Consider the following 17707-nt stretch of genomic DNA (forward strand, 5'->3'; position numbering starts at 1 on the left):
TCTTTCCTTTCCAAATAAATTTCATAGTTAGTTTTTCTAGTTCCTTAAAGAAGGCTGTGTTGATTTTTATTGGGATTGCATTGAATGTGTAGATCAGTTTTGGTAGGATAGATATATTAATAATATTTAGTCTTCCTATCCATGAACAGGGAATATTCTTCCATTTATTTAGGTCTTCTTTGATTTCCTTGAACAGTCTTGTATAGTTCTTGGTGTATAAGTTTTTTACATCTTTAGTTAAATTTATTCCTAAATATTTGATTTTTTTATTTACTATTGTGAATGGTATTCATTTGTTGATTTCCTCCTGATCTTGCTCATTATTGGTGTACAGAAATGCTATTGATTTTTGCAAATTGATCTTATAACTCGCGGCTTTACTAAACTCATTTATGAGTTCTAGAAGCTTTGTTGTAGACCTCTCAGGGTTTTCTATGTATAGGATCATAACATCTGCAAATAATGAAATTTTGACTTCTTCCTTTCCAATTTTAATGCCTTTTATATCTGGTTCTTGCCTCAGTGCTTGAGCAAGTACTTCTAAGACAATGTTAAATAGAAGGGGAGAGAGTGGGCATCCTTGTCTTGTTCCTGAATTTAGAGGGAAGGATTTTAGGATTTCTCCAATCTAAACGATGTTGACTGTGGGTTTTTCATATATACTCTTTATCATGCTCAAAAACTTTCCTTGTATTTTGATCTTTTGGAGTGTATTTATCAAGAAAGGGTGCTGTATTTTGTCAAATACTTTTTCTGCATCTATAGATATAATCATGTGATTTTTTTCCTTCAATCTGTTTATATGGTGTATTACATTGATTGATTTTCTTATGTTGAACCATCCTTGCATAGCTGGAATGAATCCCACTTGGTTGTGGTGTATAATTCATTTAATGTGTTGTTGAATATGATTAGCAAGTATTTTATTAAGTATTTTTGCATCTAGGTTCATTAGAGAAATTGGTCTGTAATTTTCCTTTCTTGTGGTGTCTTTGTTTGGCTTTGGTACTAGGGTAATGTTGGCATCATAGAAGGAGTTAGGGAATGTTCCTTCTGTTTTGATTTTTTGGAATAGTTTCAGCAGGATTGGTGTTAGTTCTTTCCGGAATGTTTTGTAGAATTCACCTGTGAAGCCATCTGGCCTTGGGTTCCTCTTAGTTGGGAGGTTTTTAATGATGGGTTCTATCTCTTTACTTATGATTGGTTTGTTGAGATCATCAATTTCTTCTTTCATCAATATGGGCTGCTTTTATGTTTCTAGGAATTTGTCCATTTCCTCTGAATTGTCATTTTTGTTGGAATATAGTTTTTCAAAGTATCCTCTTATGATAGTCTTTATTTTTGTGGGGTCAGTGGTGATATCTCCTTTCCCATTTCTTATTTTGTGTATTTGCATCTTCTCTCTTCTTTTCTTTGTTAGTCTCACTAAAGGTTTGTCAATTTTGTTGATATTCTCAAAAAACCAGCTCTTGATCTTGTTTATCTTTTCAAGTGCTTTCTTATTTTCTATTTATTTAGTTCTGCTCTTATCTTTGTTATTTCCTTCCTTCTTCTTCCTGTTGGATTACTTTGTTGTTTTTTTTCTAATTCCTCCAAATGTGCAGTTAGTTCTTCAATTTTTGCTCTTTCTTCTTTTTTGATGTATGAATTTATGGCTATAAATTTCCCTCTCAGTACTGCCTTTGCTGCATCCCATAATTTTTGGTATGTTGTGTTATCATTATCATTTGTTTCAAGGTAGTCATTGATTTCTTTTGAGATTTCCTCTTGACCCACTGTTTTCCTAAGAGTGTGCTGTTTAATTTCCATATCTTGGTGTGAAATCTGGGCCTCTGGCCCTTGCAGATTTCCAGCTTCACTCCACTGTGGTCAGAGATATTATTTTGTATGATTTCGATCTTTCTGAATTCATTAAGCCTTTCTTTGTGGTCTAGCATATGGTCTATCTTGGAGAATAATCCATGTGTGCTTGAGAAAATGTATATCCTGCTGTGTTTGGGTGTAATGATCTGTATATGTCTATTAGATCCAGCTCCTCTAATATACTGTTCAAATGTTTTGTTTCTTTAGTGATTCTCTTTTGAGATGTTCTGTCCAGAGTTGATAGTGGTGTATTAAAATCCCCCACTATAATTGTAGATGCATCTATTCTTTCACTTAGTTTTTCCAGCGTTTGCCTCACATATTTAGAGGCGCCCTTGTTAGGAGCATAAATATTTATGATTGTTCGTTCTTCTTGAGAGATTGTCCCTTTCACTAATATGTAGTATCCTTCTTTGTCTCTCACAATTGTTTCGCATTTAAAGTCTATTTTGTCTGATATTAATATAGCTACTCCTGCCTTTTTTTGGTTATTGTTGCTTGTAAGAATTTTTCCAACCATTCACTTTTAGCCTCCATGAATCTCTGGGTCTAAGATGTGTTTCTTGTAGACAGCATATATACGGGTCATATTTCCTTATCCAATGTCCCGGTCTGAATCTTTTGATAGGTGAGTTTAATCTGTTGACATTCAGTGTTATTACTTTCAAGGAATTATTTATCTTAGCCATATTTTGATTGGACTTGTGTTTGTCATATTTTGTTTGTTTGTTTTTTTTCCTTCTCTTTTTGTCTTTTTTGTTGCTCTTACACTCTCCTCCAACTCTACCTGTCCTGTTTTTTCCTTTCTTCCTGCAGAACTCCCTTCAGAATTTCTTGAAGGGGAGGTTTCTTGTTGGCATATTCTTTCAATTTCTGTTTATCTGTGAATATTTTGAACTCTCCATCATTTTTTAATGCTAGTTTAGCTGGCTAGAGTATTCTTGGTTGGAAATTTTTTTCTTTTAGTACCTTGACTATATCATACCACTGCCTTCTTGCCTCCATGGTTTCAGATGAGAAATCAGCACTTAATCTTATAGAGTTTTCCTTGTATGTGATGGTTTTCTTTTCTCTTGCTGCTTTTAGAATTTTCTCTTTGTCTTGAGCATTGGATAATTTGACAAGTATATGTCTTGGGATTTGCCTGTTGGGGTTTATGATGTTTGGAGTGCATTGTGCTTCTTGGATATATACATCTGTCTCTTTCAGTAGATTTGGGACCTTTTCAGCCATTATTTCCTGCAACACTCCTTCTGATCCCTTTCCCTTCTCCTTCTGGGATGCCTATAATACGTATGTTTGTGCATTTTGCATTGTCATTCAGGTCCCTAAGTCCTAGCTGGATTTTTTCTATCTTTTTATTGATCAATTCTACCATCTGTTTCATTTTCAATGTACTGTCTTCCACATCGCTAATTCTCTGCTCTGCCTCTTCTAATCTGTTGCTATTTGCTGTGAGTGTATTTTTGATTTCTTGAACTGTGGTGTTCATTCCCATCATATCTCTTACCTTTTTGCGTATGTCTGCAATTTCCCCTCCAAGTGTTGTCTTCATATTGTTAACCTCTTCCTTTACTTCATTAAATTTGTCTCTGATGTATGTTCTGAGATCTTTAATTACTTGTGCGAAGTTCTGCTCCCCTTCCTGGTTTTTAATTTGTTCATTGGATTCAGCCATGTTTTCCTGATTACTGGTTTGGTTTGTAGATTTTTGTTGCTGTATGGTCATCATTTTATCTTGACGGGTTTAATCAGTTCCTTAGCTTCTTTGTCTAGTCTTGGGGATTAATTAGCTGTTGTTTTTGCGTAAGTGTTATATCTACTCTTTGTCACTTTGTTCTTCTTATTCTAATTTTTTATTGCTGGCTGAGGTCACTTTGAAGGAAAGTATTAGGGCCAGGGAAAGGCAATTGTGTAAGAAAGGAAAATGTGTAAAGTAGTGTTGGTAATAAATTTAACAGAGCAACAATATGAGATCTGGGAGGATGGATATTAGATTCATGTACGTTGTGTAGAGTTATAGCAGTAAGTAGAGTACGTATAATGAGGTAGTTGACTGAATATGGGAGGAATATGGTATGAATTAAAAAGCTAGTGTTTTCGTGAGAGAGGGAAAGAGAAAAGAAAGGCAATAGTTTCAAGAGTGGATAAAAGACAGAAAACAAAACAAAGGTATTAGAAATTAAGAGTTAGACAATTTGGGGATCAAAGAAAGGGAGGTGGAATATAGGAAAGACAGTAGATGATGGAGGATATCTAGATGTGGGGGAAAGGGGATAGTGTAGGTAGCCAAAATCAATTCACATAGAAATGAGGCAATGGAGGATGAGGAAACCCAGCAAATGTGAGGTGTTCCCTGCAGCACCTATTGTATAATTAAGATAAAATAAAATAAGAAGAAAATGAGGGAAAAGAAAAAAAAAGAGAGAGAGAAGAAAGAAAGAAAGAAAAAAGGGGGGTGGGTAAAGAAAAGGGAGGGGTTTAAGTAAGGAAAAGAAAAGAAGATATAGAACACCAACAACAGCAGCAACAAAAAAACACTAAATAAATGAAAAAAAAAAAAGACCTTGGGGGATACAATGGGAGAAAAGACTAGGAAATAATGCAATATTAGCAACCAGGACAATAAAAAATAACAAATAACAAATTAAAATTAAAATAAAAAAACCACAAACATTGAGGGCTAGGACAATCAAGGACCTCAGATGGACCTCAGGGCGTGGTGGATTCAGGGATGGGAAGTCTGTGATATTGCATACTCAAGAGGTGTGAGTCTCTGGGGTGTGGGCCACCAGGGTTTAGGGGACACAGACCTGGCAACCTCAAATCCAGTTAACAGGGAGCCTGGGAGCACCGCAGCGCAACACAGCCTTCAGGGATCCCCGCAGCTGGGTGCCAGCCCTATGGGGGAGGTCACATCCGCAAACTCTGACCTATGTGTCAGAAACCCGCAATTCCCCCTCTTACTATGGTCTCTTCTGTGGCTGTATCACCAATTCGACTTCAGGACACCTCCCACCCTGCAAGCCCCTGAAACAGCCAGTTGGGGGCGCCTCTATATTGCAGCCAATTTAAGGACGCTGCAGATCCACAGCCAGGCCTAGGGGGCGGGGCTCTAGCCAGAAGCACTGTATCAGTGTCCCAAACTGAAAATCCCACGCCTCGCAAAATATTCCCCTAATTGGCTTCCAGACGCCTCCCACCCTGCAATCCCCTGAAATAGCCTCCTGGTGATGTCTCTTTACTGCAAGCCATTTAAGGCCACTGCAGATTGGCAGCCGGCCTTGGGTGCGGGGCTCTAGCTGGAAGCGCTTTTATTCATGTCAGAAATAAAAAATTCCCTGCCTCGCAAAAAACTCCTGTCTCTCTCACCAAATCGGTTTGTGAAAGTCTCCTGTCCTGTAAGCCCCTTAATAGCCCGCTCAGGGCTTATGGATTCCCCAGTACTGCAGAGCCTCCAGGAATTGCTGCTGCGGTGCTGGTGCCGCTGTTCCACCCGCCCCAGGGGGGAGCATCCCCCGCACAGCCCCTAACTCCGTGTAAGAGAGCCTCATTTTATCTTATACACGAATTTTCTCTGTTACCTTCCCACCAAATCGATGTCCAGACACCTCCTGCCCTGTGAAATCCCAAAACAGCCTGGTCCTGAAGAATTTCTGATGCTGCCCAGCCGCTTCTTTGCAGGAGAGACTATAAGGTGCACTCACTCAACCACCATCTTGCCCCGCCTCTGGGAGGTTTTGATGACTATTTCAATCTCTCCACTTGTGATTGATTTGTTGAGGTCTTCTATTTCTTCTAAAGGTAGTGTAGGTGGGTCATGCATTTCCAGGATTTTGTTGATCTCCATTTTCTAATTTTTTGGCATACAGTTGTTCATGGTACCCTCTTATGATCTCTCTTATATCTACAGTGGTAATGCCGCACCCCTCCCCCCCATTTCTGATTTTATTTATTTGTGTCTTCTTTTATTCTTTGTCAGTCTAGCTAAGGGTTTGTCCATTTTGTTGATTTCAAAAAAACAACTTTTGGTTTTGTTGATTCTCTCTATTGATTTTTTTGTTCTTAATTTCATTTATTTCTGCTCTCATCATTATTATTTTATTTCTTTTCTTTGGCTTGGTTTGGGATTAGTTTGCTGTTCTTTTTCTATTAATAGTTCCTCCAGGTATGCAGTTAGATCATCAATTTTAGCTCTTTCTTATTTTTTGATGTAAGCATTGAGAGTTACATATTTCCCTCTTAGCACTGCCTTTGTGGTGTCCCACAGGGTTTGATATATTGTGTTCTCATTTTCACTTTCTCAAGATAGTTGCTGAAATCTCATGCAATTTCTTCTCTGACCCACTAATTGTTTAAAACTGTCTTGCTTAATCTCCATATATTTATGAATTTTCCCTTTTTTCACCCATTAGTGATTTCCAGCTTTATTCCATTATGATCAAAGAAAGTGTTTTGTATAATTTAAATCTTTTTAAATTTATTGAAACTTATCTTGTGACACAACATATGGCCTATTTTGGAGAAGGATCCATGAACACTTGAAGAGAATGTATATCCTGCTGTTTGGGGATGCAATGCTCTATAGATGGCTGTTAGGTCTAGTTTGTTTATAATATTATTCAAGTGCTCTGTTTCTTTATCTATTGCCCAGAGAGTGGTATATTGAAGTCTCCAACTATTATTGTAGAAACATCTATTTGTCCTTTCCGCTTTGCCAGTGTGGGCCTCATGTACTTTGGAACACAGAGTTTAGGTGCATAAATATTTATAATAGTTATTTCTGCATGTTGAGTTGTCCCTTTTAATTAATATATAATGACTTTCTTCATCCCGTCTAACAGTTTTGCATTTAAAATCTCTTTTGTCTAATAGTAGTATTGCTACTCTGTCTCTTTTTTGGTTCCTATTTGCATGGAATATCTTTTTCCAGCCTTTTACTTTTAACCTGGGTAGGTCCTTATGTCTGAGGTGAGTCTCTTGTAGACAACATATAGATAGGTCACAGTTTTTAATCCATTCTGTCAGTCTAAGTCTTTTGATTGGGGAGTTCAAGTCATTAATATTCAATGTTATAACTGTATAAAGGCATTACTTACTTCACCTATTTTGACCTTTGGCTTTCTGTTGTATCATACAATAGTCTACCTTTGTACCCTTTCTAATATTCTTCATTTCTACACTCTTTTCCAAGTCTCCCACCCTTGTTTTTTCCTTTCAGGCTGCAACACTCCCTTTAGTATTTCTTGTAATTCTTGTGTTTTGGTAACATACCCTTTCAGTTTTTGTCTGTCTGTGAAGACCTTGAACTCCCCTTAATTTTTGAAGGACAGCTTTGCCAAGTACAGAATTCTTGGCTGGCAGTTTTTCTCTTTCAATACCTTAAATACATCATACCACTTTCTTCTCACCTCCATGATTTCTGATGAGAGATAAGCACTTATTCTTACTGAGTTTCCTTGTATGTGATGCTTTGCTTTTCTCTTGCTTCTCAAAATCCTCTCCTTATCTCTATTTGTCATTCTGAATAGTATATGTTTTGGGGTAGGTCTATTCATGTTTATTCTGTTTGGGATGCATTGTCCTACTTGGACATTGATATTTATGCCTTTCATAAGGGTAGGGAAGTTTTCAACATTATTTCCTCAAATATTCTTTCTGCCCCTTTTCCATTTTCTTCTCCTGGAATGCCAATAATGCATATGTTTTTGTGTTTTGCTCTGTCATTCATAACTGAGACCCTGTTCCATTTTCTTCCATTCTCTTCTCCTGTCTTTTCAAGTTCAAATGTTCTTTCTTTGAAATCACTAATTATGTCTTCAAGCAGATCAAATCTACTCTTACATAACTCTAATGTATTTTTAATCTCATCCATTGTGTCTTTCATTCCCATAAGGTCTGTTACTTTTCTTTGCAGACTTTCAAATTGTTCTTTATGCTCACCCAGTGTCTTAATATCCTTTATATCTTTAGTCATATTTTCTTTAAATTCTTTGAATTGGTTTAGCAGAGTGGTGTGATTCTCATTGACTACTTGTCTTAAATCCTGAATCTCTTCAGGATATTTGGTTTGTTCCTTTGGCTGGACTATCTCTTCCTGTTTCCTAGTATGGCTTATACATTTTTGCTGATATGGCATATGATATGTTGGTGAATTTACTCTGATGGCCAATTTTCTCTCTTGCCTATGATTATTATTTTTTCACAGGTCTTTGATATTTGGTTCAACTTATCCTAAGTCTTTAAAATTGCCCAGCTTAAGTTACCAAAATGGTTCCATGGACTCACTAATGAGGCACAGACATTCTCCCAGAGTGGGGTAAAGAGAGCTCTAAAAGCAGTTTTTGTCCATGTAGTTTTCAGACCTGACAGCGGATGGGGCTTGTTGAAGCACCTTTCCAAGGAGTTCTGTGTCTCTTGATTTTCCTTTGTATTCATCTGGCCAGAACTGAGATTCAAAGTGGTTTCTGCTGGCAGAATTCACTAGAGAAAAGCCCCCTGACTCCTTTTTTCTTTTCCCCTGTAACAGCTCAGTTGGCTGCAATGTGCCAGCAATTTTACCCCCTCTAAATATCTCAGGGGTGGGAGAGGGGAGCCTTCCCAGCAGCGGAGAGGTTTAGTAACTCACAATTTGTTGTTTCAGCTTCTTTGTCTCTCTGTCCCTCACCATTTTTGGAGTTGTGAACCACAGTCCTGGTCTGCTGACCCCCAAAACAGGTCCCTTTGGCAGCTTTTGGCTTTCTCCTTTGTTTTTGTGAGAGTGCTGAGCCTTAGCTGCCTCATCTGACACCATGTTCCCACAATCCCTCATGTGCTTTTTGGCCCATTTGTATTTCCTCTTTGGAGAAATGTCTATTTAAGTCTTTTGCATAATATTGGATAAATTGGATTGCTTGCTCTTTTATTGTTGAGTTGTATGGTCTCTTTATATAGAACGGAAATCAAACCCTTACTGGATATGTGGTTTCCAAATATTTTCCTCCATTGGGTAACCTGTCTTTTCACCTTCCTGGAAAAAATCCTTTGAAGCAGAAAAGAGTTTAAGTTTGAGGATATCCCACTTATCCAGTTTTTCTTTCATTGCTTGTGCTTTTTTAAAAAAAAAGATTTATTTTTTAATTTATTCCCCCCCCCACCCTGTTGTCTGCTCTCTGTGTCCATTCACTGTGTGTTCTTCTGTGACCTTATCCTTATTAGCGGGAATCTGTGTTTCTCTTTTTTGTTGTTGTTGTATCATCTTGTGTCAGCTCTCCATGTGTGCAGCACCATTCTTGGGCAGGCTGCACTTTCTTTTGCACTGGGTGGCTCTCCTTACGGGACACACTCCTTGCCCATGGGGCTCCCCTATACAGGGGAGACCCCTGAATGGCAGGGCATTCCTTGCACGCATCAACACTGCATATGGGTCAGCTCCACACGGGTCAAGGAAGCCTGGGATTTGAACTGAAGACTTCCCATGTGGTAGGTGGACACCCTATCCATTGGGCCAAGTCTGCTTCTCTGCTTATGCTTTTGTTGTAAGGTTTAAGAAACCATCATGTACTTGCAGGTCTTAAATGTTTCCCTATATTTTCTTCTAGCAGTTTTCTGGTTCAAATTTTATATTTAGGTATTTGATCCATTTTGAGTTAAATCTTGTACAAGATATGAGATAGATATGGGTCCTTTTTCTTTCTTTTGGCTGGGGATATCCAGTTCTCTCAGCCACCACTTATTGAATAGACTGTTCCACCCAAGCTGTGTGTCCTTGACAGCCTTGTCAAAAATCACTTGACCATGAATGTGAGGGTGTGTTTCTGAACCACCAATTTGGTTCCACTGGCTACATGTCTATCTTTATGCCAGTATCATGTTGTTACTATCATGGTAACTAGGTAGTATGATATTTATATCCAGAAGTGAGAGTTCTCCAATTTCATTCTTCCTTTTAAAGATGTCTCTGGCTATTCAGGGCTCATTATCCTTCCATATAAGTTTGATAATTGGGGCTTCCATTTCTTTAAAAAGGCTTTTTGTAAGAATGGCCTGTATATAAATTTGGGTAGAATTGACATCTTAATGATATTTGATCTTCTAAACCATGAACACAGAATGCCCTCCCATGTATTTAAATCTTTTTTGATTTCTTTCAGCAATGAATTGTAGTTTTCTGAATAGAAGTACATTATATCTCTGGTTAAGTTTATTCCTAAATATTTTAATTGCTATTGTAAATGGAATTTTTTTCCTGACTTACTTCTCAGATTAAGTGATTGTAAGATTACGCCTTACAAGTGTATAAAAACACTACTGACACTAGAAACACGAGAATTTCATCCATCATCCACATGGAATCTAAGCCCCCTCTGGATATAAAGGTGGAGAGGACATAATCATTCCAGGGTCCACAGGATGGAGGAATAGAGTATGGATTGGAGTGGACTTGCTGATATTCTACTATAGAACTACTGTGGTTATTAATGGAAGAAATTGTGGCAATAATGTGGAGAAAGTGGCCATGGTAGCTGCTGAGGGTAGGGAGAAGGAGGAAGAGATATGATGTGGGGGCAATTTTCAGGACTTGGAATTGTCCTGGGTGGTACTGCAGGGACAGATGCTGGACATTGTATGTCCTGCCATGGCCCACTGGGTGGACTTGGGGAGAGTGTGAACTATGGTGTGGATTGTTATCCATGTGGTGCAGCGGTGCTCCAGGGTGTATTCACCAAATGCAATGTATGTCCCACGATGATGAGGGAAGTTGATGTGGGAGGAGTGGGATGGGGGGTGGGGGGTATATGGGGACCTCATATTTTTTGAATATAACATTTAAACAAAAATAGAGAAAGAAAAAAGAAAAAAACACTACCGATATATATTTTTTGATGTACTGGTAGTACCTTTATTATTTTTACCTCATTCAGTAATAGTTCTGTGGTGCAGAATTACCATACAATTAAATAATATCTGCATTGCACATCTAGGGCTATACAACAAAAGAATCAAAATTAGTACAAATATGAGAACTATATTTACAGTCTATATACTCAAGCTTCACATATTAGATAATAATTTCAAATTAATATTGTACATTGTTGCTAATGTGCTCATCTCCTTTACTGGGGAGAGATCAGTAAGCAAAGTCTTGAGTCAAAAAGGTCACTTATGCTTCATGGGTTTTGTTGTTGTTTATGAAGATGGTGCCAAGAGACTTTCAACGACAAGTACTTTGGAGTCACAGAGTCTAAGATGATGTAGTAAATGTGGGAAGGCTGATGGATTCCTCAGGTTGACTAATGCCAGAATATGCAAAAAACGCAACTGATTTTTGCATAGTAATTTTGTGCCCTACCATTCTTCTGAACTCCTTTATCAGCTTTAGTAGCTTTGTTGTAGATTTCCCAGCACTTTCTAGGTATAGGACCATATCATCTGTGACTACCAAAAATTTTACTTTAATGCCTTTAGTATTAAGGTGATATTGGCTACATAGAATAAGTTTAGTAACGTTCCTTCCTGTACTTTTTTTTAGAAGAGTTTGAGTAATATTTGTATTACATCTTCTTGGAATGCTTGGTAAAATTGACCTCTAATCCTGGACTATTCATTTTGGGGAGTTGTTTAAAAGCCGTTTTGATCCCTGTACCTATGGTAGGATTGCTGAAGTCTTCTATTTCTTCTAGGGTCAGTGTAGGTTTTTCGTATGTTCCTAGGAATTTTTCCATTTCATCTATATTGTCTAGTTTGTTGGCAGACAGTTGTTCCTAGTTTCCTCTTTAAATGTCTTTTATTACTGCGGAATCAGGAGTAATGTCCCCATTTTCATTTCTGATTTTATTTATTTGTGTCTTCTCTCTTTTTTACTTTGTCAGTCTAGCTAAGAGTTCATCAATTTTGTTATTCTTCTTGAAGAAACAACTTTTGGTTTTGTTAATTCTCTCTATTGTTTTATTTCATGTTGTTGTTCTCAATTTTGTTAATTTCTGTTTTGATCTTTGTTATTTCATTCCTTCTGTTTCCTTTGGGAATTCTTTGCTTTTCTTTTTCTAGTTTCTTTGGCTGTGTAGTTAGGTCATTGATCTTAGTTCTTTCTTCTTTTTTAATGTAAACATTGAGGACAATAAATTTCCCTCTCAGCACTGCCTTCACTGTATCCATAGGTTCTGATATGTTTTCTCATTTTCATTCATATTGAAACATTTATTGATTTCTCTCACAATTTCTTCATTGATTGCTTATTTAATAGTGTTTTGTTTAATCCCAATATGTGTAAATTTTCCTTTTTCTGCCTGTTATTGAATTACAGCTTTATTCTATTATGATCAGAGAAAGTGCTTGGTATAATTTCAGTCTTCTAAAATTTATTGAGATTTGCTTTGTGACACACCATTTGATCTATCCTGGAGAAAGATCCATGAGCACTTGAGAAAATGTATATCCTGCTGTTTTGGGTGGCAATGTTCTGTATATGTTTATTAGGTTTAGTCCACTTATCATATTATTCAAGCTCTCAGTTTCTTTATTGATCATCTTCCCAGATGTACATCCAATGATGAGAGTGGTGTATTTAAGTCTCCACCTATTCTTGTAGAGACCTCTATTTCTCCCTTCAGTTTGCTAGTGTAACCTGGAATCATGTAATTTTGGGCATCTTGGTTAGCTGCACATAAATTTATGATTATTTCTTCCTGGTGAATTTCCCCTTTTATTAATACATAATGTATTTCCTTGTCTCTAATAACAATTTTGCTTTTAAAATCTATTTTATCCAATATAAATATAGCTAGTCCAGCTTTGTTTTGGTTACTACTTGCACAGAATATCTTTTTCCAGCCTTTCACTTTCAATCTATTTGTATCCTTGGGTCTAAGGTGAGTATCTTGTAGACAGCATATAGATGACTGATATTTTCTCATCCATTCCAGCAGTCTGTATCTTTTGACTGGGGAGTTTAATCCATTAACATTCATTGTTACCCAGGGAACCTGAATCTCTGGAATGACCATGTGATAGCCAGGCCCTGAGCCTCAACAGACTTGCAACTCCTACACTCTGGTTTATTGGACTTACCCTACTCATCTAACATGGAAGTGTAGAAGGTCAACCACCACACCAGGGAGCCAAGACTGCCTGCAACTGAAAGTAGGAGGATTGCATCCAGCATCCATGTGCAATCTAAGCCCCCTCTTGATATAGATGTGGAGTAGACACAACTATTCTAAGGTCCACAGGATGGAGGAATAGAGTATGGATTAGAGTGGACTTACTGATATTCTATTCATGAACTATTGTGATTAGTAATCAAAGAAAATGTGGCATTGGTGTGGAGAAAGTGGCCATGGTGGCTGCTGGGGGTAGGGAGTGGGAGGAAGAGATGTGATGTGGGGGCGTTTTTGGGACTTGGAGTTGTCCTGGGTGGTGCTGCAGGGACAGTTACCAGACATTGTATGTCCTCCCATGGCCCACTGGGTGGACTGTGGGAGAGTGTGGACTATGATGTGGACCATTGACCAATAGGTGCAGCGGTGCTCAGAAATGTATTCACCAAATGCAATGAATGTCTCGTGATGATGGAGGAGATTGTTGTTATGGGAGGAGGAGTGGTGTGAGGGGTGTGGGGGGTATATGGGGACCTCATATTTTTTTAATGTAATATTAAAAAATAAATAAAGACAAAAAAAAAGAGAATTGTAACAAATGTACCACACTAATGCAAGGTGTTAATAACAGGATGGTGTGGGAACTCTGCATTTTGTGCATGATTTTTCTGTAAACCTATAGCTTCTCTATTTAAAAAAAGAGATATATAACACTTAAAAGAAATATTCAATGTTATTACTGTAAAGACATTCCTTATTTCACCCATTTTGACCTTTGGGTTTTATCTGTCATATCTCGTTTTACTACTCTATTTACACTTTTAGTTACTTTACTGATATAATCTTCATTTCTGGACTCTCTTCCAAGACTTTTCTCCTGTCTTTTATGTTAAGGCTGTAGCACTCCCTGCAAAGCCAGTCTCTTGGTTACAAGCTCTCTCAGTTTCTGTTTATATGTGATTAATATATAACTCATCCTCATTTTTGAAAGACTATCTTGCTGGGTATAAGATTCCTGGCCAGCAGTTTTTCTCTTTCAGTGTTTTAAATATATCATATAACTCCCTTCTTGCCTCCATGGTTTCTGATGAGAAATCAGCGTTTAATCTTATTGGGCTTCCCTTTTAGGTGGTGAATCATTTTTCTCTTGCTGCTCTCAGGATTCTCTCTTTATCTTTGGTATTTGACATTCTTCTTTGTATGTTCACATAAATTCAGATTTATTTGAAAGGAAGTATTTTGTGCTTCTTGGACACTGATATCTATGTCCTTCAATAAGGTTGGGAAATTTTTTTTACCATTATTTCCTCTAATATTCCTTCTGTCCCTTTTGCTTTCTCTTCTCCTTCTGGGACACCCATGGCATGTATGTTTGCATATCTCTTGCTGTCACTTAGTTCCCTGAAACCCTGCTCAATATTTTCCATTCTTTTCTTTGACTGTTCTTTTGCATGTTTACTTCTGGGGGCCCTGTCTTCAAGCTTTTTTTTTTTTTGTCTTTATTTATTTTTTTAATGTTACATTAAAAAAATATGAGGTCCCCATATACCTCCCACCCCCCTCACCCCACTCCTCCCCCCATAACAACAACCTCTTCCATCATCATGAGACATTCATTGCATTTGGTGAATACATCTCTGAGCACTGCTGTACTTCATGGCCAATGGTCCACATCATAGCCCACACTCTCCCACAGTCCACCCAGTGGGCCATGGGAGGATATACAATGTCTGGTAACTGTCCCTGCAGCACCACCCAGGACAACTTCAAGTCCTGAAAACACCCCCACATCACATCTCTTCCTCCCACTTCCTACCCCCAGCAGCCACCATGGCCACTTTCTCCACACCAATGCCATGATCCTTTTTTCTGTCTCTTCAGATCTGCTGTTATATGCCTCCAGTGTATCTTGAGCTGTTAATTTTTTACATATGCTTTCAAATTCTTTGTGCTAACCCAGTGTCTCTTCTTACTTTCCTCAATCTCTTTAGCTATCTCATTGAATTTATTAAGGAGATTTGTTTGACAATTGATGACTAGTTGTCTCAACTCCTTTATGTCATCTGGAGTCTTAGTTTGTTCCTTTGACTGTGGGACATATATTCCTATTTCTTTCTATGGATTGTACCTTTTGTTTTTCATCTTTGCATCTGATTTACCAGATGCGTTCATTCTGGGCTCAGTTTCTCTCTTATTTGACTTCTGTTTGGTTGAGTTTGTACTACAGCCTCTCTTTGATGGTTCAACTTAATCTGGAACTTTATAGTGGCTTGTGTTTAGCCAATCTGAACTTTTCAGCTCTCTCTCATCTATTTCTTGCACTTTCTCCCTTGGTTTTTGTGGAGCAGAAGCTGAGGATTTGTTTGATACTGTAAACCCCAGAGAGTGAAGCTGCCAATGTTACCCCAGGAGCCGATGAAGCATCTTACACCTTTCCCACCTGCCAAGGGTAGCAATGCAGCCACAGCTCTGTGCAGTAATCTAAGATCATTTGTATCTGCCTGAAGAGACTGATGAAGCTCCGTGCCTCATTCCTTCCCTGCCTGTAGTGCAGACGGAGATACAGGTGTGGGCAGCAAACTAAGCTGTATAGGTCAAAACTGACCACAGGGAAACGGACTTGGCCCAGTGGTTAGGGCGTCCGTCTACCACATGGGAGGTCCGTGGTTCAAACCCCGGGCCTCCTTGACCCGTGTGGAGCTGGCCCATGCGCAGTGCTGATGCGCGCAAGGAGTGCCCTGCCACGCAGGGGTGTCCCCCGTGTAGGGGAGCCCCACGTGCAGGGAGTGCACCCATAAGGAGAGCCACCCAGTGTGAAAGAAAGTGCAGCCTGCCCAGAAATGGCACCACCCACACTTCCCGTGCTGCTGACGACAACAGAAGCCAACAAAGAAACAAGACACAGCAAATAGACACAGAGAACAGACAACTGGGGGAGGGAATTAAATAAATAAATACATCTTTAAAAAAAAAAAACTGACCACAGTTGACCAGAGAGACTGACATAGCACTGCCCCCCCCTCCCCTGTCAGGGGTGGGAATGGAGCCACAGGTATGCCCAAAAATGTACTTCATGTATTCTGAAAGCAACTGCAATTGCCCAGAGAGGGTGAGAGAGCACTTTCCATCCTCCTGTCCTGTCAGGGGTGGGGATGGGTCCACTGCTGTGCCCACCAATTTAGTCTGTATGGGCTAAAAGCAACTGCAGTTGCTCAGAGAGTTTGAGGGAGCTCTATTCTTCCTTCTCCCTCTCAGGGGCAGGATAGAGTCACAGATATGTCCAACAGTCTAGTCTGTGTGTGCCAAAAGCAGCTGCAGTTGTCCAGAGAGGTTGAGGGAGCACTGCCAGCCCCTCCTCCCTGTTAGGGGTGGAAATGGAGCTACAAGTATGCCCAACAGTCTATTCTATGCAGGCCAAAAGCAACTGCAGTTTTGCCCAGAGAGGATAAGGGAACACTATTCCTCCTCCTCCTTGTCAGGGGTAGGGTTGGAGCTACAGATATGCCCCACAGTCTAGTCCATGATGGCCAAAAGCAGTTGCAGTTGCCTGGAGAGGCTGAGGAAGCACCATTCCCACTCCTGTCCTATTGGGGCTAGAATGTAGCCACATGGGTGCTCAACTATCTAGTCCATGTGGGTTAAAAGCAACTACAGTTGATGTAGTTCCCTAACTTCCTCCCTGCCCCAGGCAGGTCTGGAGTCTATGCTAGGGCAGCAATCTGACCTGGGGGAAGGAAGCCAATGCCTATCATCACTGTGATTTTCAATCATTTCTGCTTACCCTCATGCCAGGGGTGGAGTTAAAATTGAGGCTACTACTCTCTTTCTGACTTGGACAGGTTCAAACTTTAGTTGTTCTTAGGATTGGACTTTAGCCAGCTAAAATTACTAATCAGTACCTGATGTTGGTACCTGTCTATTCCTGCCCTGTTTTTGGGAAATGGCGTTTCCAACTCCAGCCAAGGAATAATTCCCAAGGTGTCTTATGTCACCAGTGGAAGATAGGCACAGGCCTCCATGGCATGGAGTGTTCTACTCATGAATCTTCAGTGCAGACGGGCAGTCTCCTCCATCTGTTTTTCCAAGGGTGTTACAGGATGCTCTCTGGTCTCTTGGGCCCCCCTAAACAGGTGATTTAGATAGCGTGGGTGATTATTAACTGACTGTAGGATGAGCTGACTCTTGGAGCTCCTTACTCTGCCACCATCTTGTGACCCTCCTTTAATTTCTTTTAAATGATATTTGGTAATTTTCAGTGTATAAGTCTTGCAATTCTATTAAATTTATTCCTAAGAAATGTTTTAGTTTTGACACTATTGTGAATAGAATTGTTTTCTTAATTTTGCTTCAGATTGTTCATTGCAAGTACATAGAAATACAATCAACATTTGTATATTGATTTTCTATAACCTTGCTGAACTTGTTATTAACTTGAGTAGCTTGCATGTATGTATGTGCCTTCCTTAGGATGTTCTATATACCAGATCATGTTATCTGCAAGTAGAGATAGTTCTACTTCCTTTTTATTCTGGATGCTTTTTATTTCCTTTTTACATCTAATTTTCCTAGCAGTACAATATTAAGAAGTGGAAGAACAGGCATCCTTGTCTTGTTCCTGATCTGAGGGAGAAGGCATCAGTCTTTCTCCATTGAGTATACTAACTGGGTTTTCTGTTTTTGTGTAATGTCTTTTATTAGGTTAAGGAAGTTCTCTTCTACTATGAGTTTTTTAGTGTTTTTATCATAAAAGTGTTGGATTTTAAAAA

The sequence above is a fragment of the Dasypus novemcinctus genome, chromosome 3 (genome assembly GCF_030445035.2).
Source record: "Dasypus novemcinctus isolate mDasNov1 chromosome 3, mDasNov1.1.hap2, whole genome shotgun sequence".
Classification (NCBI taxonomy): Eukaryota; Metazoa; Chordata; class Mammalia; order Cingulata; family Dasypodidae; genus Dasypus; species Dasypus novemcinctus.